At 46.4% G+C, this 23,647-nt stretch overlaps 1 long non-coding RNA gene across 2 annotated transcripts; it reads left to right on the forward strand.

Moving 5' to 3' along the window:
• The first annotated feature begins 211 nt into the window (after nucleotides 1–211).
• Nucleotides 212–22,861, forward strand: LOC141148441 (uncharacterized). 2 transcript variants are annotated; one of them, XR_012245213.1, is made up of 4 exons: nucleotides 212–475; nucleotides 581–737; nucleotides 16,860–16,904; nucleotides 22,411–22,861. It is a non-coding gene; the product is annotated as an uncharacterized lncRNA (long non-coding RNA). The 2 variants fall into 2 exon arrangements; XR_012245212.1 differs by lacking the exon at nucleotides 16,860–16,904.
• Nucleotides 22,862–23,647: the final 786 nt, after the last annotated feature.

Consider the following 23,647-nt stretch of genomic DNA (forward strand, 5'->3'; position numbering starts at 1 on the left):
TGGCTGCTAAGTTGCTCGTCGGTAAGCCGCATTCTGCCCTCCCCTTGCTCTTTGGGGGATGGTGTCTGCGGCGTTCGGTGTAGATCTACCCCTCTCCCCCTGGATTTACAATGCACACTCCATGATGTGTGCGTTGATATCTCCAGACTTTCCATATGTTGGTCCCAGCCTTTACAGCGCTTTACACGCTGTATCTAGGAGGAACCACTAGGGGGAGCTCATAGATCTATTACCTATAGGACTGCTCTCCCTCCTCACATCGTTTTCCATGACAGAGGCCTGTCTGACCACTGAGCATGTGCGATGGGATGTGAGTGCGTGCGCAGCTCCGTTCAGCCGAATCAGGTGATGCATGTCCTACACACCTGATTGGGACGTGTATTTAAGGCTGTCAGTAACAGCCTTATACCACGCCACTACTCTCCATGGCACTCTGATGCCTGGGTGTCACCTGTTGAACAAAACAAGCTGTCTGGTAAGAGTATGCTGGATTTATACAAATCTAAACTAAATGCTCTGTAGCTGTACTCTGTTTGTGCAACTAGATGAAACCTGATGTTTCTCTCACTCCCTAATATAGATGGCGGTCCTGGGAGCTTATTAGATAGCTCCTTGCTGGGATAGGATCAGAGCTCTATTGCAGCCATGTTAGTCAAGATCTATTTTGTGCCATGTTTACAAGCAAGTAGCTGATTTATGCTGTTTACAAGACCTGCTCACCTGTATTACCCTACAAGGTAGGAGCAGTCCTTCATGTGCAATTATTTAACCCTACAGGCATACCTGTACTTAGCATGTATATGAGGATCTGTTTATGCCATTTGATTTATTGGTATAACGGCACACTATAAGGAGCTGGTCTCAATATTGGCTAATTAGATATTATCTACATCTTCAGATTACAGTTTCTGGATTCCCTTATGCACCTTGGTCATTGGAGGCTTTGTCTCTGAATGCATGGCTTTTCAATTATCCATAACCTCTATCTGATCTGAAGACAGATCCATTTACTCTGGCTGGTACATTACTTGCTATATCCCAGTTCCTCTGTCTATTCCCCCTTTTTGGTTTCTCCTTTCTCTCTCCCTTCCCCCCTTCCCTCCCCCCCTCCCCCCCTTTCCTTGCCTCTCTCTCTTTCCTTCCCTCCCTTACCCCCACCCCCCATCTAGTTGTGCCTTATGCTCTCTTCTACATATGAATGTTCCGGTTTTACCACAGATGTACATTGGTTATTATTACCCCCCTTTTTTGGACAGTTGGGATTCTCTAGCTCACTACCCCCCTTGAGTCTACTGGTGATATAAATCTCTTTACCAGACACGTCCCCGCATGTTATCACAGGTCACCATATGCGAGTTGAATCTTGGGCCTTTGGGATCGCTTCCTCACGGTACTCAGTGGTTCTGATTGAGACGCACTATTGAAAAGTCTTTATGCAAAAATAATATTAATATGCTACTGTATGTTTGTTTTGTTTTTTTTGGTGTATGTCCTTCTCTATTATTTCCCATTACAGGTAACCCAAACAAGCTTCTGAAGAAGCATTCAAATTTGCGAAACATGTAGAGCCATACCGAGCTATATCAGTTTGAGGTTATTTAATGGGAAGGGAAGGGGTTTATCCCCCCCTCTGGTATAGGGGCTATTCCCCGATCCGTTCTCATACATTTATGTAGTGACATATAATACCAATTTCCGCAATGTACTGCGTTTTTTAAAAAATGTTTACGTTTATGTAATTCCTTTTAAATTTGTGTATAAATAAAAGTTTACATTGATTTTTATGATTGGTGCCTACAAAGTCCATCTGTTTCGTTCTCCTGGGTATTTTTACCCCCCCCTTCCTTTTTTCTAAGACTTAAAATAGGACGTTGGCACTGCTCTACATATGAGACCTCCACAGTCCATCCTGTGATGAGATCTAATAACCCTCCAATCTTTCAGAACTGCATAGCAGGTCAACATATGTCTGGTCAAGCATGTGGTGCCCAAGCGGGAGATGTTTTGGCCACGCGAGATACGCTTGAGACATATGTTGCAAATAGCAGCGGTGTGATCTGATGCACTCGTCTCAAAAGGCCCACACCAAAGAACTTTTGGAATAACGCACAGAGACAGCAGCGCCCTGCACATGCGGAGCTTTGGGGTGTGATGCAGTCAGTGTGTTGCCCTTAGGCTGGCCCCTGGAGGACATCCTGCCTCATTGGTGATGTGCCTCCTCCTCCTCCTCTCTCCTATCAGGCACCCACGTTGAGTCAGTGACCTCAACATCCCCTCCCTCCTCATCACTGGAGCAAACCTGGCAGTATGCTGCAGCAGGGGGAGCATGACTGCCAGATTGCTGTCCTTTTTGGGCACCCCCTCTGTCCGTGCTCACGTTACTGCCTTCATCTAGCTCAGTATCATCATTAGAGCCTTCTAAATGCTGGGCATCCTCCTGGAGCAAATACCCAACACTCTGGTCAAACAGTTCGAGGGACTCCTCAGGAGGACATGGTGGGGCTAGGGAAGGAGTCACTGATGCCATTGAGCCGAGGGAAGAGGCCGCGTTGGCAGCTGCTTTGCCAGACAAAGTACCCTGAGCATGGGTGAGAGAGGATGAGGAGGATGAGGACAGCTTGGTCATCCACTCGACCAAGTCTTCCGCATGTTGCGGCTCAACACGGCCAGCTGTCGAAAAAAAGGCCAAGCGTATTCCACAGCCACGTGCTGATGAGGATGCACCTTCTCGATGACCAGCACTGTTGCCTCTAGAAGCAGAGCCTGCTTGCCCTCTTTTATTGGCTTGTGACTGTCTGCCTCTCTTTGTTGGCCTTCCAGACATACTTATGGCCTGTAGCTGCACTAAGCTGGGATATATATATATATGTATGTGTATGTGTATATATATACTGTATATATATATATATATATATATATACTGATACTGCAGCTAGCAAAATCAACTGCCTGCCTATAGTATGAGAACACCACCAACCTTCTACAGGTAGCTTTAGCTGAACACTGTGCAGAGCTCGCAAAAAACTAACTTGTAGCTTATTTAGCTGCCTGCGGTAGTGATAGGATCAGGAAAACACCACCAACCTTCTACAGGTAGCTTTAGGTGAACACTGTGCAGAGCTCGCAAAAAAATAACTTGTAGCTTATTTAGCTGTCTGCGTTAGTGATAGGATCAGGAAAACATCACCAACCTTCTACAGGTAGCTTTAGCTGAACACTGTGCAGAGCTCGCAAAAAACTAACTTGTAGTTTTAGCTGAACACTGTTCAGAGGACGCACTACACTAACTTGTAGCTTTAGCTGAACACTGTTCAGAGGACGCACTACACTAACTTGTAGCTTTAGCTGAACACTGTTCAGAGGTCGCACTACACTAACTTGTAGTTTTAGCTGAACACTGTGAGGAGGGCGCACTACACTAACTTGTAGCTTTAGCTGAACACTGTGCAGAGGTCGCACTACACTAAATTGGAGTTTTAGCTGAACACTGTTCAGAGTATGCACTACACTAACTTGTAGCTTTAGCTGAACACTGTGCAGAGCTTGCAAAAAACTAACTTGAAGCTTATTTAGCTGCCTGCGGTCGTGATAGGATCAGGAAAACACCACCAACCTTCTACAGGTAGCTTTAGCTGAACACTGTGCAGAGCTCGCAAAAAACTAACTTGTAGTTTTAGCTAAACACGGAGAGGAGGGCGCACTACACTAACTTGTAGCTTTAGCTGAACACTGTGCAGAGGTCGCACTACACTAACTTGTAGTTTTAGCTGAACACTGTGAGGAGGACGCACTACACTAACTTGTAGCTTTGGCTGAACACTGTGAGGAGGATGCACTACCCTAACTTGTAGCTTTAGCTGAACACTTTGCAGAGGTCACACTAAACTAACTTGTAGCTTTAGCTGAACACTGTGCAGAGGTCACACTACACTAACTTGTAGTTTTAGCTGAACACTGTGAGGAGGATGCACTACACTAACTTGTAGCTTTAGCTGAACACTGTTCAGAGGACGCACTACACTAACTTGTAGCTTTAGCTGAACACTGTGCAGAGGTCGCACTACACTAACTTGTAGTTTTAGCTGAACACTGTGAGGAGGATGCACTACACTAACTTGTAGCTTTAGCTGAACACTGTTCAGAGGACGCACTAAACTAACTTGTAGCTTTAGCTGAACACTGTGAGGAGGACGCACTACACTAACTTGTAGCTTTAGCTGAACACTGTGCAGAGGTCGCACTACACTAACTTGTAGTTTTAGCTGAACACTGTGAGGAGGGCGCACTATCCTAACTTGTAGCTTTAGCTGAACACTGTGCAGAGGTCACACTAAACTAACTTGTAGCTTTAGCTGAACACTGTGAGGAGGACGCACTACACTAACTTGTAGCTTTAGCTGAACACTATGCAGAGGTCGCACTACACTAACTTGTAGTTTTAGCTGAACACTGTGAGGAGGACGCACTACACTAACTTGTAGCTTTAGCTGAACACTGTGCAGAGGTCACACTACACTAACTTGTAGTTTTAGCTGAACACTGTGCAGAGGTCACACTACACTAAATTGGAGTTTTAGCTGAACACTGTGCAGAGCTTGCAAAAAACGAACTTGTAGCTTATTTAGCTGCCTGCGGTAGTGATAGGATCAGGAAAACACCACCAACCTTCTACAGGTAGCTTTAGCTGAACACTGTGCAGAGCTCGCAAAAAACTAACTTGTAGTTTTATCTAAACACTGAGAGGAGGACGCACTACACTAACTTGTAGCTTTAGCTGAACACTGTGCAGAGGTCGCACTACACTAACTTGTAGCTTTATCTCAACACTGTGCAGAGGTCGCACTACACTAACTTGTAGTTTTAGCTGAACACTGTGAGGAGGATGCACTACACTAACTTGTAGCTTTAGCTGAACACTGTTCAGAGGACACACTACACTAACTTGTAGCTTTAGCTGAACACTGTGCAGAGGTCGCACTACACTAACTTGTAGTTTTAGCTGAACACTGTGAGGAGGATGCACTACACTAACTTGTAGCTTTAGCTGAACACTGTGAGGAGGGTGCACTACCCTAACTTGTAGTTTTAGCTGAACACTGTGAGGAGGATGCACTACACTAACTTGTAGCTTTAGCTGAACACTGTGAGGAGGGTGCACTACCCTAACTTGTAGCTTTAGCTGAACACTGTGCAGAGGTCACACTAAACTAACTTGTAGCTTTAGCTGAACACTGTGAGAAGGACGCACTACACTAACTTGTAGCTTTAGCTGAACACTGTGCAGAGGTCGCACTACACTAACTTGTAGTTTTAGCTGAACACTGGGAGGAGGATGCACTATCCTAACTTGTAGCTTTAGGTGAACACTGTGAGGAGGACACCCTACACTAACTTGTAGCTTTAGCTGAACACTATGCAGAGGTCGCACTACACTAACTTGTAGTTTTAGCTGAACACTGTGCAGAGGTCGCACTACACTAACTTGTAGTTTTAGCTGAACACTGTGAGGAGGACACACTACACTAACTTGTAGCTTTAGCTGAACACTGTGCAGAGGTCGCACTACACTAACTTGTAGTTTTAGCTGAACACTGTGAGGAGGACGCACTACACTAACTTGTAGCTTTAGCTGAACACTGTGCAGAGCTCGCAAAATACTAACTTGTAGCTTATTTAGCTGCCTGCGGTAGTGATAGGATCAGGAAAACACCACCAACCTTCTACAGGTATCTTTAGCTGAACACTATGCAGAGCTCGCAAAAAACTAACTTGTAGTTTTAGCTGAACACTGTGAGGAGGATGCACTACACTAACTTGTAGCTTTAGCGGAACACTGTGAGGAGGACGCACTACCCTAACTTGTAGCTTTAGCTGAACACTGTACAGAGGTCGCACTACACTAACTTGTAGTTTTAGCTGAACACTGTGAGGAGGACGCACTACACTAACTTGTAGCTTTAGCTGAACACTGTGCAGAGGTCGCACTACACTAACTTGTAGTTTTAGCTGAACACTGTGAGGAGGACGCACTACACTAACTTGTAGCTTTAGCGGAATACTGTGAGGAGGACGCACTACCCTAACTTGTAGCTTTAGCTGAACACTGTGCAGAGGTCACACTAAACTAACTTGTAGCTTTAGCTGAACACTGTGAGGAGGACGCACTACACTAACTTGTAGTTTTAGCTGAACACTGTGCAGAGGTCACACTAAACTAACTTGTAGCTTTAACTGAACACTGTGAGGAGGACGCACTACACTAACTGTAAATAGTCTAGCTGCCTGACTGTGGTACTAATAGGATCAAAAGAACACCGGCAATTTTCTTCAGGTAGCTGTAAACACTGTAACAAGACAAGACTGCCTGTCAGTAAACTGAATACAGTGTGTGTATATATATATATATATATATATATATATATATATATATATATATATATATATATACACAACACCTGGGTTGCATATATATACACAATACACTGTAAGTGCAGCTAACTCACTGACTGTCCTGCCTAATCTAGCTAACTCAAATGAAATGACACTGTCTCTCTCTCTCTCTCTCTCTAAGCACGCCGGAACACTTTGGCCTTTGGCCAATTACAGCTCTCTCTACTGACAGCGCTGTGATTGGCCAAGCATGCGGGTCATAGTGCATGTTTGGCCAGTCATCAGCCAGCAATGCACTGCGATGCTGCAGTGAATTATGGGCCGTGACATGCCACACGAATTTGGCGCGAACGGCCAATATCGTTCGCAATTCGGCGAACGATCGAACAGACGATGTTCGAGTCGAACATGGGTTCGACTCAAACGCGAAGCTCATCCCTACTAATGGCCTGCAGTGAGATGTAGCTGCGCAAAGCAGTACACTATATATATACTGATACTGCAGCTAGCAGAATCAACTGCCTGCCTGTAGTATTAGTATGAGAACACCAGCAATTGTCTTCAGGTAGCTTTAGGTGCTGTAATAGTGAGAGTCCCTGTCACTGTGAAAATGGGGTTGAGGTGGACATAGGGTATGCACATTTATGCTCTGAAGCCTTGCCTCAAGCAAATGTGGACTGGAGAAAACTGCTTTTGCAGCTTTCTCCAGGTTTTGAGATCCACCAGCAGATTGACTGGTCAGGTGTGTGTTGGGCTATTTGTAGACACCTGACCATAGTTCTGGGCTCCACCCTCCCGAGGAGTCCAGGCAAGCAAGGGAGAAGTGTGCATGTCTGCACAGGTCTGTCTGTCAGAGCAGACAGAGGGTCTAAGCCTGTGGGCTGGAAAAGAGTGCTGAGGTACTGGGTGTACAGGAAATCTGTTATAGAGCCGAGAGGGCTGAAGCATGTGTACAGGAAATCTGTTATAGAGCCGAGAGGGCTGAAGCATGTGTACAGGAAATCTGTTATAGAGCCGAGAGGGCTGAAGCATGTGTACAGGAAATCTGTTATAGAGCCGAGAGGGCTGAAGCATGTGTACAGGAAATCTGTTATAGAGCCGAGAGGGCTGAAGCATGTGTACAGGAACTCTGTTATAGAGCCGAGAGGGCTGAAGCAAAAGTCTGAGCAGCAGTGCTGCTAAAGAGAGCCAGGTGGCTTGGTATTTTTGATTGAACTTACATTGTTGCTGTGGAAAGCTGAAACCCCTGCGTGGGCAACTCTTCTGTTATCGGACATTTTCTTTCTTTAATAAAAGTGGGCCTACAAGCCCTTAAAACTGCATATCTGGCGTGGACTCAGCTCACTGGTAAGCTCTACCTTTAAGCTAAATGAACCCCCGATGTTACAAGTGGTTGTTGGATGCGGGCAGAAGACGGTGGAATCCGGGTCCTTGCTCCACAGTGAGTTCAAGTCAGGAACTATTGGCTGTGTGTGGAAGTGCAGCCAGGCAAAAGGCATTGTGTGTTGCAGGTGGTGTACCTGTGAATGAAAAGTCAAACTTATTTTTTTCCTGCTATGAACTGTGTTTGTGTGCATGAGACAGCACAATCTGTGTGTGCACTGTGCAGGTGAGGAAATCTTGCATGAAGTGAAAAGCAACTTGCTTTAAAGTAACAGTGCTTCATTTTTTTTTTTTTTTTTGCTGGAAAGCGCAAAAGTGTGGTGGAAGTGAGCTCAGCGTGGCCTGAGAAGATGTCGCCACCTAGGAGGGCCAGTCCAGAAGGCCTAGTGATGTGCGATGCAGTAAATGAATGGTTCAAGCGGAATCGCAAAGAGTGGGCCGCAGTGCAAGGGGATGAGATTGTGGCCTCTGACTATGTGCAACCCATGCTACCTACAGAGGAGGTTGGGGACTTCCTGAAAAAATTTGAAAAAGTCGCTGTAAGGAGAAAATGGCCTAGGGACCAGTGGCCAAAATTGCTGCAACCCTTGTTACGGATAGAGTTCCGGTCGGTTTACCATTTGATGGATTGGGAACAGGATGACTACTGCAAGTTTAAAGAGGAAATTCTTCTTAGAGGAGTGTTCCAGCGTATCATGGGCCACCAGCAATGCTCCAGGATGGGAGAGGTGTCACCGGAAGACCAAGATTTTGGAAATGCAGAGAAATGCAAAGTTTCGTGTCATGGCCGCTTAGGGAAAGTGGTCAGCCCAGAAAGGAGGGTGCAACAGTCTACATCCTGCATGAGGTATAGCCAACCAGTTTTGGAGTGCAAGTCTGCTGTTACCCCTAGCAACAGGAATCTTGTGTTGCCTACAGGGGGCATCAGTGGGTCTAGAAAGGCTGCAGTGTTGCTCTGTGACCACATGGGGGTGTCAGCCTGTGGAGACACCACAGATGAAAGACAACGTACTCAAATGAAGATGGTGACCCCAACTACTGCGGTGGGTAAGACTGACTTTAATGAAGTGATGGCTGGAACTGCTGATTTCATGTATAAAAGGACTGGTTACGAGACTGTCCCTGATGATGTGAGAGTGACCCCAGTTAGTGGGGCCACTGAATGTGTTCTTGAGGGTGACTTGTCCCTGTGCAGTACCCTGTGCAGTGGGGAGGCAGGGGTTAAAGTCAAACCTGCACCTGTGTGTGCATCTCAAGAGGAAAATAGTGATGTGTCTAATGTCTGCCAGTCTCAAGTTGGCGGTGGGCTAGGACAGCCTGCAAGAGGTACAAATGTTGTCAATGTTGATGATTATGGAAAATGTATTGCTGTTGGGAAACCCCCAGGTTCTTGCAGAGCAAAAGCTGTAGTCAAAAATGGGCCATTGCCCATAGCAACTGGTAGTAAGACATCACAGTTGTCCCTAGACATCTCCAGGGAACTTCATTTATTGGAGCCGGAGGTTGCCCTGGACAACTGCGATGTCACTCTGGTGGGACAGTGTGGAACTGTACCGTGTAATGGTAATGTGTTAGTGCAAACTGCTAGTACTAAAAATGTGCAGGTAAATGGTGGGTTAACACAACCTGTGAAAAATGCAAAGGTGTGTGAGGTTTATGAAGCACCAGCCGAGCAAGGTGGTGAACATGGTATATTGCAACCTTCTGTGTTAAAACATGTATTACCACAGTCTGACATGATTCACAATGATTTGTGTAATGTGCCTGAGCCCATCTGTTATGTGTCCCCTTGGGCGGATGGATCGGTTCTGAGGAGTACAGGTGAATGGAGCGCACAAACAATGGATTGGGATAGTTGGAGTAAAAATCTTATCTCCCTGATAGATGAGGTTTTTATGCACAAAACTGAGGTTGTCATGGAGTGTCAAAGTGACGTTGTCACTGGTAATGTTCTGGAGCCGTTCACTGATGCTGAACCTGAGAAGTTGGGTATGAGTCCAGCACCTGGCAGCGCTCTGGGTGAGCACCAGGCTGTGGTTACCTCCAGCTGGGAGGATGTTGGTTTGACAATTGCAACTTCTCAAGTCTCAGCCAATGAGTCTCTCTGCATTCCCAATGTAATGAAAGTCCCCAGAACGGACTTGGGTCTGGGATTAAGGGTCTGGTCTGTAACCAAAGCATTAAAGGAGCTGCTTAAACTTTGGGATGTACAGCCAATCTATATTGGGGTGTCTCCTCCACAGTCAGATGGCCTGGTACTGTGGAGTACCACTAGGTGGAGCACTAAATGGCAGGCTGTACAGAACAAAGAAGAACAAGACAGGAATGGTTTATTCTTGAAAGTATTACTCTTGTTAAAAGTTGCTTCTGGGTATGCTGCTGGGTTAATTCCTGAAAAAATGGTATATGGGAGATGCTTTGGAGAAACTAAAAATGAGTCAATGTCTGAGGTTTCACCTCCTAAAAGCCCGATGGGAAGCATTTCTGCAGTTATGGTCCAGGGTGGTGCTGGTCAGTTGTCGGTGAAGGGCGCGTATACTGCACCGGTGGAAAAACCACGTGAGATGGAAGGGCCGAGCATGGACCAGAAAACAGCAGAAATCCTGACCAGGGCTCAGACAGAGGTGGTTAAAGAGACTGGGGTCACCAGTCCAATAATAGGTTTATGTGACAAACCTGATATGGTCCCTGAGACAGGGAAATGGGTAAAAAGTGCAATAAGGTTGGTACGCGGATCAGACGAGAGCTCGCCTGTTCCGGTTTTGGATAGAAATCCAGGTGGTATTAAAGGTCAAGTGGTAGGACAGCTGTCTGCAGAGTGGGTGAACCCAGGGGAGGTGACATCCTGTGAGGTTCCTGTGGGTGATGGCGGCCCTCCGGTATGTGTGCCCTCTGCAGACTCTGCCCTAGCAAATGCTGAAAAAAAAGGCATTGGTGACATGTGCAACATTGAGAGGTGTAATGTTGGTTTGAAAATGTCTGTCAATGATGAATCAAGTAATGTGTTAATGGTACATTATAATGTGGTGTCCAAAGGTACAGGTAAACCTGGTAAACAATTAGTGACTGCTGAGTCAGGTACCAGAAATAAGAGGAGGAGTCCCGTTAAAAACACCATAAAAATAGGCCCCCTACAGTCTCAGAACAGTAATGCTGAGAGAGGTTTTGGGAAACCAGGAAACTTGAAGCGGGGAGGCAAAAGAGTTGGTAAACCCAAGAGACCTATTGTGATGGGGAAAACGGGTACCAGTGAGGGAAAAGGTGGTTACTCATCAGGCGTAGTGTCTGGAGGAGGTTCTCTACAGAATCAGAAAACTGAGTTGGAAGGAAGCAGCAGGAAAGGCAGGGGGCCAACAGAAAAGAAATGTGAGCTCAGGAACCCCAAGGACAGAGGGAATAGGCTGAGTATAGGGAAATGTAGGACCCTGTTAAGATCCAGGGTGGGACGTACCTGGAAGCGCACCCGAAAAAAAGGTTGGGCCTACGTGGCTGACAGCCAGCGCAGAGGTGTCCCAACCATGACGGGTGCTGGTGTTCCTCCCTCCGGATCGAAACAAAGGGGGGGGATATGTAATAGTGAGAGTCCCTGTCACTGTGAAAATGGGGTTGAGGTGGACATAGGGTATGCACATTTATGCTCTGAAGCCTTGCCTCAAGCAAATGTGGACTGGAGAAAACTGCTTTTGCAGCTTTCTCCAGGTTTTGAGATCCACCAGCAGATTGACTGGTCAGGTGTGTGTTGGGCTATTTGTAGACACCTGACCATAGTTCTGGGCTCCACCCTCCCGAGGAGTCCAGGCAAGCAAGGGAGAAGTGTGCATGTCTGCACAGGTCTGTCTGTCAGAGCAGACAGAGGGTCTAAGCCTGTGGGCTGGAAAAGAGTGCTGAGGTACTGGGTGTACAGGAAATCTGTTATAGAGCCGAGAGGGCTGAAGCATGTGTACAGGAAATCTGTTATAGAGCCGAGAGGGCTGAAGCATGTGTACAGGAAATCTGTTATAGAGCCGAGAGGGCTGAAGCATGTGTACAGGAAATCTGTTATAGAGCCGAGAGGGCTGAAGCATGTGTACAGGAAATCTGTTATAGAGCCGAGAGGGCTGAAGCATGTGTACAGGAACTCTGTTATAGAGCCGAGAGGGCTGAAGCAAAAGTCTGAGCAGCAGTGCTGCTAAAGAGAGCCAGGTGGCTTGGTATTTTTGATTGAACTTACATTGTTGCTGTGGAAAGCTGAAACCCCTGCGTGGGCAACTCTTCTGTTATCGGACATTTTCTTTCTTTAATAAAAGTGGGCCTACAAGCCCTTAAAACTGCATATCTGGCGTGGACTCAGCTCACTGGTAAGCTCTACCTTTAAGCTAAATGAACCCCCGATGTTACAGTGCACACTGTGCAGAGGACACAGTACACTAACTGCAATACTGTAACTGCCTGCCTGTGGTATTAATAGGATCAGAAGAACACCACCTATTTTATTCAGGTAGCTTTAGGTGCACACTGTGCAGAGGACACAGTACAATAACTGTAAATACTGTAGCTGCCTGCCTGTGGAATTAATATAGGATCAGAAGAACACCACCAATTTTATTCAGGTAGCTTTAGGTGCACACTGTGCAGAGGACACAGTACAATAACTGTAAATACTGTAGCTGCCTGCCTGTGGTATTAATAGGAGCAGAACAACAGCAATTGTCTCCAGGTAGCTTTAGGCGCACACTGTGCAGAGGATGCACTACACTAACTGTAAATGCTCTAGCTGCCTGCCTGTGGTATTAATAGGATCAGAAGAACACCACTAATTTTCTTTAGGTAGCTTTAGGTGCACACTGTGCAGGGGACGCACTACACTAAATTGTAAATACTGCAGCTGCCTGCGGTACTGTACTAATAGGATCAGAAGAACACCACTAATTTTCTTCAGGTGGCTTTAGGTGCACACTGTGCAGAGGACGCACTAAACTAACTTGTAAATACTGCAGCTGCCTGCGGTACTGTACTAATAGGATCAGAAGAACACCACTAATTTTCTTCAGGTGGCTTTAGGTGCACACTGTGCAGAGGACGCACTAAACTAACTTGTAAATACTGCAGCTGCCTGCGGTACTGTACTAATAGGATCAGAAGAACACCACTAATTTTCTTCAGGTAGCTTTAGGTGCACACTGTGCAGGGGATGCACTACACTAAATTGTAAATACTGCAGCTGCCTGCTGTACTGTACTAATAGGATCAGAAGAACACCACTAATTTTGTTTAGGTAGCTTTAGGTGCACACTGTGCAGAGGACGCACTAAACTAACTTGTAAATACTGCAGCCGCCTGTGGTACTGTACTAATAGGATCAGAAGAACACTAATTTTCTTCAGGTAGCTTTAGATGCACACTGTGCAGAGGACGCACTACACTAACTATAAATACTGTAGCTAATAGGACTGATAGGATCAGAAGAACACCAGCAATTTTCTTCAGGTAGCTGTAAATACTGTGAAAACACCTGCATGCCTGTCAGTAGTAGGAAGAGAATAACAGGAACGGATCTAGCTAAACTGAATACAGTGTGTGTGTAATATATATAACACCTAGGATATATATATATACACACACAATACACTGTAAGTGCAGCTAACTGACTCGCCTGCCTACTCTATCTAACTTAAATCTAATGACACTGTCTATCTTTTTCTCAACGCCGGAACACACTACACAGGGCCGCCGTGCAGGCGGCCTTATATAGTGTGGGGCGTGTACTAAACCCCCTGAGCCATAATTGGCCAAAGCTACCCTGGCTTTGGCCAATTACAGCTCTCTGTACAGACGGCGCTGTGATTGGCCAAGCATGCGGGTCATAGTGCATACTTAGCCAATCACCAGCCAGCAATGCACTGCGATGCTGCAGTGAATTATGGGCCGTGACGCGCCACTCGAATTTGGCGTGAACGGCCCATATCGCTTGTAATTCTGCGAACAATTGAACAGGCGATGTTCGAGTTGAACATGCGTTCGATTCGAACATGAAACTCATCCCTACTCACAACACACAAGTATACAGTACACAATACACAAGTACTAAAGATCCACACACACTACTCAGGTACTCAAACTACACAGGTACTATGACCCCTGTTATAACCTCCTGTTTTAAAATCTGGTTTTAATTCACCACTTAGACCAGTTCCACCAACTCTGGTTTTAACTCACCACTTAGACCAGTTCCACCAACTCTGATTTTAACTCACCACTTATGCCTCGTACACACGATCGGACTTTCCAGCAGACTTGGTCCGACAGTCTTTCCACCGGACTACCTGAACGGACGGACTTGCCTACACACGACCGGACTTTCCAGCAGGCTAGGTCCGCCCGTCTTTCCGACAGACTTTCGACGGAGTTACGGCGGACTTTCAGAATGAACGGACTTGCCCACACAAGTCCGTTAATTTTGAATGTGACTCGGGTACGACGGGACTCGAAAAGGAAGTGAATCTCGCCGCTTTTATTGGCGAGATTGACACCTTGCGAGCCCCGTCACGGGGCATCCCAGGCCCTTAGGTCTGGTATGGATTTTAACGGGAACCCCCAACGCCAAAAAAAGAGCATGGGGTCCCCCCTAAAATCCATACCAGACCCCAATCCGAGCACGCAGCCCGGCCGGTCAGGAAAGGGGGTGGGGACAAGCGAGCGACCCCCCCCCCCTGAACTGTACCAGGCCGCATGCCCTTAACATGGGGGTGGGTGCTTTGGGGGAGGGGGGGCACCCTGCGGGGCCCCCCACCCCATAGCATTTTGTCCCCATGTTGATGAGGACAAGGGCCTCTTCCCGACAACCCTGGCCGTTGGTTGTCGGGGTCTGCGGGGGGGGCTTATCGGAATCCGGGAGCCCCCTATAAAAAGAGGGCCCCCAGATCCTGGTCCCCCACCTATGTGAATGAGTATGGGGTACATGGTACCCCTGTAAATTTCCGTATGTGGTCAATTCATAGTGCTGACTACCCATAACACATAGAATTGCATAATAAATAAATCGCATAAATTGGTGTTGGCACTAATAGAACTATTAAAATCGTGATAATCAGCATCACATATTAGTGAGAAGAAATAAGTAAAGATATCTATATGTGAAAATCTACTAAATACATATAAAAAATGGGAATAAAAATCAGAAACGTGTCCTTATAAATTGTGCAAAATATATAGAGTGCCAGTGCTTTAAGGTGATCTGGATATCTCCATTCAAACAAATTAATCCAAAACAATATATAAATAATGAATGGTGTAAATCAATATAGTAAAATATCCCAACAATGGTGGTATTAGAATACTGTGCTAGTCTGCAAAAAAATTGTAAATAACATGCCAATAAGTGCAGTAAATTAAAGTGCCAGTGTAAAAGTCATTTAAGGTGCATAAACAGGTTCTTGGTGTTTCAATCAAACGACAGTGGGGTGTCTGGGATGCAATTCACTCTGTGTCCTCTTCGTGCATAAAACACTCATGTAAGTAGTGGCCCCTTACCTAGCGGTGCTAGGTCAACCGCAAAAAATGTAGCTAAACTGCCAGGTCCTGAGCCTCAATCGCGTCCCTATGTCCACGCTTGCCGGCGTTGAATAATCCTAATGGCAACTGGTTACAAGTGGCTATGGTCCTAGCTGGAGTCCTGGACCAGCGCGGGTCCTAGCTCAGCCTCCACATCTCAGGTGTATATATACAGAAATATGCAGGACAAAGGTACTTGATAGTGAAGTATGTTACAACCAGATAGCGCTTCATTTAAAATCTTAAGTCAATGTACTCGCATAAAAACTGTGAAGAGAGAGCCTGTCTCCTACGAGCAGCGAGCTCGTTGTGTATCCAGCAATGTGAAAAAGTCTATTCCGTCCCTACGTGTGACGTCTTCTTCTGAAGAAGTCACGTGATCGGTAACATCACTCGTGTAGTGTGTTTTATTATTGACACTTTTTCCCTAGGTGAATGGGTAGGGGTACCATGTACCCCATACTCATTCACATAGGGTGGGGGGCTGGGATCTGGGGGCCCTCTTATTATAGGGGGCTCCCGGATTCCGATAAGCCCCCCACCCGCAGACCCTGACAACCAACAGCCAGGGTTGTCGGGAAGAGGCCCTTTTCCTCATCAACATGGGGACAAGGTGCTTTGGGGTGGGGAGGCCCCGCAGGGCACCCCCCTCCCCCAAAGCACCCACCCCCATGTTGAGGGCATGCTGCCTGGTACCGTTCAGGAGGGGGGGCTCGTCCCCACCCCCTTTCCTGACCGGCCGGGCTGCGTTCTCGGATCAGGGTCTGGTATGGATTTTAGGGAGGACCCCACGCAGTTTTTTCAGTGTTGGGGGTTCCCCTTAAAATCCATACCAGACCTAAGGGCCTGGGATGCCCCGCGTTTGCCGCAATAGGAAAATTAGTTTTTTCTATTGCAGCAAGCGCGAGATGCAATACCCTGTCCGTCGGACCAGCATACAGACGAACGGACTTTCCGTCAGGAACAGAGTCCGGCGGACTAAGATTTGAAACATGTTTCAAATCTAGGTACGGTGGACTTTTGGAAAAAAAAAAGGTCGCCAGAGCCTACACAAGATTGGATTGTTTGGCGGACTCTGGTCTGCCGGACCAAGTATGCCGGAAAGTCCGCTCGTGTGTACGCGGCTTTAGACCAGTTCCACCAACTCTGGTTTTAACGCACCACTTAGACCAGTTCCACTTGGACAGAGTTCCAGCAGACTCAAAGATGAGCAGGCTCACAATGAGTTCTACAAGGTTATATAGGCCTCAAGAAAAAATGGAGGGGACACTGGAGAGGAAAAAAGAGGATTGCTGCTCACCCCTTGAAAATTAGAACAAAAAAGGAAGGTTTCCCCACATTGGGGTTTTTAGGCAACACAATAACAGATATGGTCAATGTTGGATGAAAAAATAACAATTTTATTGGATAATAATGTACCATCAGAGTTAAAAACAATGAGCTCCAGTGGGAATTATTTTAAAAGAATAAATGGCTGAACATACATAAGCAGACATGTGTTCATAACAATACTTTAAATCATGAACATTAAACCTGACGCGTTTCAACCCCTATAGGTGGGGTCTTCTTCAGAGGATCAGTCTGCTGAGGAGAACACGAAAGTAAGGTTGATATACATGTACATATTCCATTCATATAAGTATAATATAAACTACATTGATTATGCAATACATCAATACAGTATAGTTACCAAGTAAAAGTATGTCCAACGAAAAACACAGGTTCCCACATGGAGATCCCTTTAAAAGATGTATTGCCTCGTCCTCTTCTCCAGAGGGGTAGACTCCAACCTCCCCTACCGCCACCACAACCCAGACCAGCATGGTGAGAAGCAACGTGGCTTATGAGAGGTCACACTTTTGAGCACCGCCCACCAGGGCAGACAACCAGCCGGAAAGCACCAAATCACCTGCGATGAAGATTTGCAAGGAAAAGTAACTAAAAGCCCATATTAAGGTAGTCAGGTTTGATCCGTGGGCTAAAAAAGCCACTGAAGGATCAAGGGCATTGTAAATATAATATATGGCCCAGGCCAAGAAGGGGTTCTGGACCATATTTATCTGGTGTAAGTTTAAAAGGAAATACCATATAAAGAACAAATATGGTAAATATGGTAAGTAAGTTATATCTGTGCTAGAAGAGAAATGGTAGTAGTAGAGTAAAAAATAGAGAAAAGGGATAAGGTGAAACATACAATCTAAATGTGGTAAAATGTGGAAAAGCATATAGGCCTCAAGGACCTGTGACCAATTAACCACTCCCCTTGAATAGTAGGCTGCAGGAAGCAAAGAAAAAAAAACTGTTTAAAAGTATCAGAAAAGGGTGTTAAAAAGCTACAAGGAAAATCCACAAAAAGAACCTAAAAATGCAACCCAGCAATCACCAGCAGTCAAAAAGCAAGACTTGTTCACTCTCCACTCAAGGTCCACACTGTTTAGCTTCTAACCAGATGTCACTTTCCAACATCACCTGCTGCCAGATGCAACATGTCACTTACCACTGTCACCTGCTGCTAGATGCCACGTGTCATTTGCCATCGTCACCTGCTGCTAGATGCCACGTGTCATTTGCCATCGTCACCTGCTGCTAGATGCCACGTGTCATTTGCCATCGTCACCTGCTGGTAGATGCCACGTGTCATTTGCCATCATCACCTGCTGGTAGATACCACGTGTCATTTGCCAACGTCACCTGCTGCGAGATGCAACGTGTCATTCACCACCATCACCTGCCCTTAGATGCAACATGTCACTTACCACTGTCACCCATTTCCAGATGCCATGTGTCATTTGCCATCGTTACCTGCTGCCAGATGCCTTCTCCTCAAACTCAATCGGATCCAGACAGTTTGTTTATGAACCTGCTGCAGATTAATAAATTAACTGTCTGGATCCGAATGGGGGAGGGAAGGAGGCTGGGGGGGTGAATTACCATTGCTATTTTTAATTTCTGTAATATGAAGCATGGGGGGGTTAATGTACTGCCACTGGTCAGCCACTAATGCATCAGTGACCAGTGGCAGTACATTAACCCCCCCATACTGCATATTACCGAAATTAAAAATAGGTAGCATTGGTAATTATCCCCCCTCGGCCTCCTCCCCTCATCTGATCCAGACAGTTCATTTATTAATCTGCAGATGGCATTTGGCAATCATTATGTTTGGTGCTTAATTTGGTGCAATCATATACACACTTTGCTGATCTGGTTCCCCCTCGGCGGCACCTCCACCTCCTGGTCGCAGCTTCAGCAGCAGCTCCCTATGCTCCTCCCATCCCGCCTCTGGCCGTGAGTGACATCACGCCGCCGGGATGGGACTACGAATCGTCTTCATAGGGGAGTGAAGTGCTGACAGGGAAGGGCTGGTGCGGTCGGTCTCTGTCTAGGCTTGTGCTGGGTGTAGGAGCGTACTTGGCACATTGTTACAGAGACAGGTACAGACGACTACAGTACAGGCACAGCTATTAGTGGCACCGGCTAGTGCTTTCTGTGAAACACACTGCCGACACTTCACCTGTGCCCCCTCCCTCCTGTAAATTGTACCACCCAGGGCATCCGCCTTGTACCGGCTCTGGCTCAGGACACTGCCCTGGGAACCTGTACCAGTGCAGAACAACATGTAAAACTTCCACTGAAGTCCAGTGACAGGTACAAAGGAAAAATGTTTTTTAACTGATGGCAAATTTCCCACATGGCTTCTATTTAAAATAAAGAAATGGCGCACAGACCCCTGAAAGGGTCCCCCATATATTTTGAGGGACCTTTTGAGGATGTCTAATCCCCATTAGATTGCCTTTTACATCAGGATCCCCATTATGCCCCCCTTACATCAGGGTCCCCATTAGACCCCCCCTTACATCGGGGCCCCAATTAGAGTCCCCCCTTACATCAGGGTCCCCATTAGACCCCGCTTACATCGGGGCCCCAATTAGAATCCCCCCTTACATCAGGGTCCCTATTAGACTCCCCCTTACATCAGAATCCTTATTAGAGTCCCCCTTACATCAGGGTTCCCTTAAGAGTCCACCCTTATATCAGGGTCCACATCAGACTCCACCCTTACATCAGGATCCCCATTAGACTCCCCCTTTACATCAGGATTCCCATTAGACTCCCCCTTACACCAGGATCCCCATTAGAGTCCCCCTTACATTAGTGTCCCTATTGTAGTCTACCCTTACATCAGGGTCCCCATTAGAGCGTCCCTTACATCAGGGTCCCTGTCAGAGTCCACCTTTACGCCAGGGTCTTCATTAGAGTCCCCCTTACATGAGAGATTGAATTAGAGCCCACCCTTAAGTCAGGGTACCCATTAAAATTCCCTGTTACATTTGGGTCCCCATTAGAGTCCCATTTTACATCAGGGTCCCCATTAGAGTCCTCCCTTAAGTCAGGGTTCCCTGTTACATCGGGGCCCTTCTTACATCAGAGACCTCTTTACACCTGAGTCCCTATCAGAGTCCCCATCATAATGCCCCTTACATCAGGGTCCCCATTAGAGTCACCCTTTACAAAGTCTGGGTGCGCGTTGGGGGGGTTAAAGTGGAGACCATGGGCGACCTCTGCTGACCTGAATCCTCAGTCAGTGCACACTGAGTATACCTCACTGACTCTAGTGGTGGGCCGGATAAGACCTTGCAGAGGGCCAGATGTGGTGTAGTTTGGAGATCCCTGATTTAGGACTATGACATGACTATTGAGAAATAATTGTGCTCCTCATCACCATCTTGTGGCCATAATGTGGTATTTTCCCCATTCACACATTCCAATTGCAGAGAAAATAGACTGAATAACATTTGATCTTGCCCCATTCACACAGGATGAATGTACAGTACATGCAATTTCGATAGAGGAACTGCTCTGTAATTTTTTGATTTTTGCATTTGTGTTTTATTTTGTGTATTTCATTGTTACATGTGTAAAGTCATTTAAAATAATGAGACTAGAAAAACATGTCCAGTGTAGCTGAAAAGAGCATTCGTAATCCTCATGGTCCAGCTGATTGCACCCTAAAATAACACAAAAAATCACCCAAATTTGACCATCCCTATTAACACCTTCCTGCCCAGCTTATAGCAGATTGACGGCCGGGCAGAGGCTTTGCCATCCTGACTGGACATTATTGGTTCAGCCCCATCAGTGTCCATCAGTGCAGCATATCAGTGCCCAACAGTTTAGCATATCCATGCCCATCAGTGCAGCCTAATCAGTGCAGCTTATCAGTGCTGCCTCATCAGTGCCCACCAGTGACGCCTCATCAGTGCCCATCAGTGCCACTTCATCAGTGCCCACTAATGACGCCTCATCAGTGCCCATCAGTGCAGCCTTATCAGTGCCCACTAGTGCCACTTCATCAGTGCCCATCAGTGCATCCTCATCAGTGACGCCTAATCAGTGCCCATCAGTGCCTATTAGTGCCGTCTCATTAGTGCCCATCAGTGCATCCTCATCAGTGCCCATCAGTGCCTATTAGTGCTGCATCATCAGTGCCCATCAGTGCAGCCTCATCAGTGCCCATTAGTGCAGTATCATTAGTGCCCACCAGTGCCTATCAGTGCAGCCTCATCAGTGCCTATTAGTGCTGCCCCATCAGTGCCCACCAGTGCTTCCTCATCAGTGCTCATCAGTGCTGCCTCATCAGTGCCTATTAGTGCCGCCTCATCAGTGCCCATCAGTTCTGCCTCATCAGTACCTATTAGTGCCGCCTCATCAGTACAGTCTCATCAGTGCCACCTCATCAGTGCCCATCAGTTCTGCCTCATAAGTGCCTATTAGTGCCGCCTCATCAGTACAGTCTCATCAGTGCCTATTAGTGCCGCCTCATCAGTGCCCATAAGTGCAGCATCATCAGTAATAATCAGTATCCATCAGTGCAGCATATCAGTGCCTCCTATCAGTGTCCATCAGTAGTGCCTTATCTGTGCCCATCAGTGAAGAAGCAAATTATTAATTTGTAAAATTGTATTACAGAAATGATGAAAAAGGTTTTTTTTTTTCAAAATTTTCGATATTTTTTTCATTTGTTTAGCAAAAAAGAAAAAAATCCCAGTGGTGATTGAATACCACCAAAGGAAAGTTCTATCTGTCTCAAAAAAATGAAAAAAAAAAAAGTAATTTGGGTACAGTGTTGCATGACCGCGTAATTGTCATTCAAACTGTGACAGCTCTGAAAGTGGAAAATGAGCCTGGGCAGGAAGGGGGTGAGATCGCCCGGTATTGAAGTGGTTAAACCAATGCATAAATCTTGTGATTTTTGGGGGAAATACCTGCGGCACTGGCAGCAATGGGAATGGAGCTTATGGCCAGGGCCAGATTTACCATTAGGCTTGACTGGGCTCAAGCCCATAGGCCTCGGCCAATAGGGGGGCCCGCCCTTTTTGAAAGCAGCCGAGATACACAGGACATCCGGCTCTGTATCTCGGCGGCGCAATGACACTGGAGCAAGGCTACACTGACAAGTCTGCAAATGACACTGACAAGGCTGCATTGTTGGGCATTTAAATGTAAGTTTTTTCCTTAAACTTCCCTCCTAAACTTGGGGTGCGTGTTATACACCAATAAATACGGTAATTATCATTTTATCCATTTTTATTGCTTTTATTAATCGTGGACCCAGGACGAATACCAGTACAGTATCCCCCACTTATACGCTTATATATTATCTACTTTTGTGAGTAGCCATTTGGCTGTTTTGTCTTGTCCAATTAAACAGAAGTTCTCTAATACTGCACTGAGTCTGGCGCACCTTGTCCTTTTCTATTTCTGTTTTATAGAGCTGTGCATATGTATAGAAGGGTAGGGCCCAAAAGTGACTCAAGCCCAGAGGCCCCGACCACCCTAAGTGCTGCCCTTCTTATGTCAGTTTTATTCATATTATTTAGATTGTAAGCTCTAACGAGCAGGGCCCTCTGATTCCTCCTGTATTGAATTGTATTGTACTTGTACTGTCTGCCCTAATGTTGTTGTAAAGCGCTGCGTAAACTGTCGGCGCTATATAAATCCTGTATAATAATAATAATAATAATATTATTTATCTTATGTTACAATTTTAGATGTTCTTTCTCTATTTCTCTTCTGAAGAATGACGTGGGTTTGTTCCCTCCACAGGATCCAGATGCGATATGGGACGACGTGGTCAGAGTACCGCAGGGGCACATCGGGTGATCTGGAGGAAATTCTCCTTTCCCCCGGAGAGCACATTAGCCGGGTAAATGGGAAATATACCTCCACCGTCTGCCAGCTGGTATTTATCACCAATAAGGAGCGCGTGTTCAGTTTCGGCAAAGATATTTACCTTCAGCAGCTCCCCTCTGTTCCCCGACACCTTCCTGAGATACATCAGCGGACGCTCCAGCTTCGCCATCAACGCCATCGGCTTCCACTGGGACTATCCCTCCAGCAACTGCATCCACTGCAACAAGTAATTTCCAGACCGCTGTGCCGACCTGAGCTGCAGAGTATCACCCCCCCATCTGTCATCTGTCTACCTTACCCCCCATCTGTATCAGCTCCCAATATTCTGTGTATCCTCTCCTCATAATAAAATCTGCAGCTACAATGCCTGTCTGATTCTTTTATATTAATAGGCTTTCTGAAAGGAGAACTATAGTCAACTACACTATATTACCAAAAGTATTGGGACACCTGCCTTTACACACACAAGAACTTTAATACCATCCCAGTCTTAGTCCGTAGGGTTCAATATTGAGTTGGCCCACCCTTTGCAGCTATAACAGCTTCAACTCTTCTGGGAAGGCTGTCCACAAGGTTTAGCAGTGTGTCTATGGGAATGTTTGACCATTCTTCCAGAGGCACATTTGTGAGATCAGGCACTGATGTTGGATGAGAAGGCCTGGCTCGCAGTCTACGCTCCAATTCATCCCAAAGGTGTTCTATCAGGTTGAGGTCAGGACTCACTCATCTTCTATGTCTCTATGGACCTTGCTTTGTGCTTTGTGATTATGGTGTGGGGTTGTTTTTCAGGGGTTGGGCTTGGCCCCTTAGTTCCAGTGAATGGAAATCTTAAGGCGTCAGCATACCGAGACATTTTGGACAATTTCATGCTCCAAACATTGTGGGAGCAGTTTGGGGATGGCCCCTTCCTGTTCCAACATGACTGCACACCAGTGCACAAACCAAGGTCCATAGAGACATGGATGAGCGAGTTTGGAGTGGAGGAACTTATCTGGCCTGCACAGACTCCTGACCTCAACCCAAAAGAACACCTGTGGGATGAATTAGAGCACAACATCAGTGCCTGACCTCACAAATGGACTTCTGGAAGAATGGTCATACATTCCCATAGACACACTCCTAAACCTTGTGGACGGCCTTCCCAGAAGAG

Source organism: Aquarana catesbeiana, linkage group LG06 (assembly GCF_042186555.1).
Source record: "Aquarana catesbeiana isolate 2022-GZ linkage group LG06, ASM4218655v1, whole genome shotgun sequence".
NCBI lineage: Eukaryota > Metazoa > Chordata > Amphibia > Anura > Ranidae > Aquarana > Aquarana catesbeiana.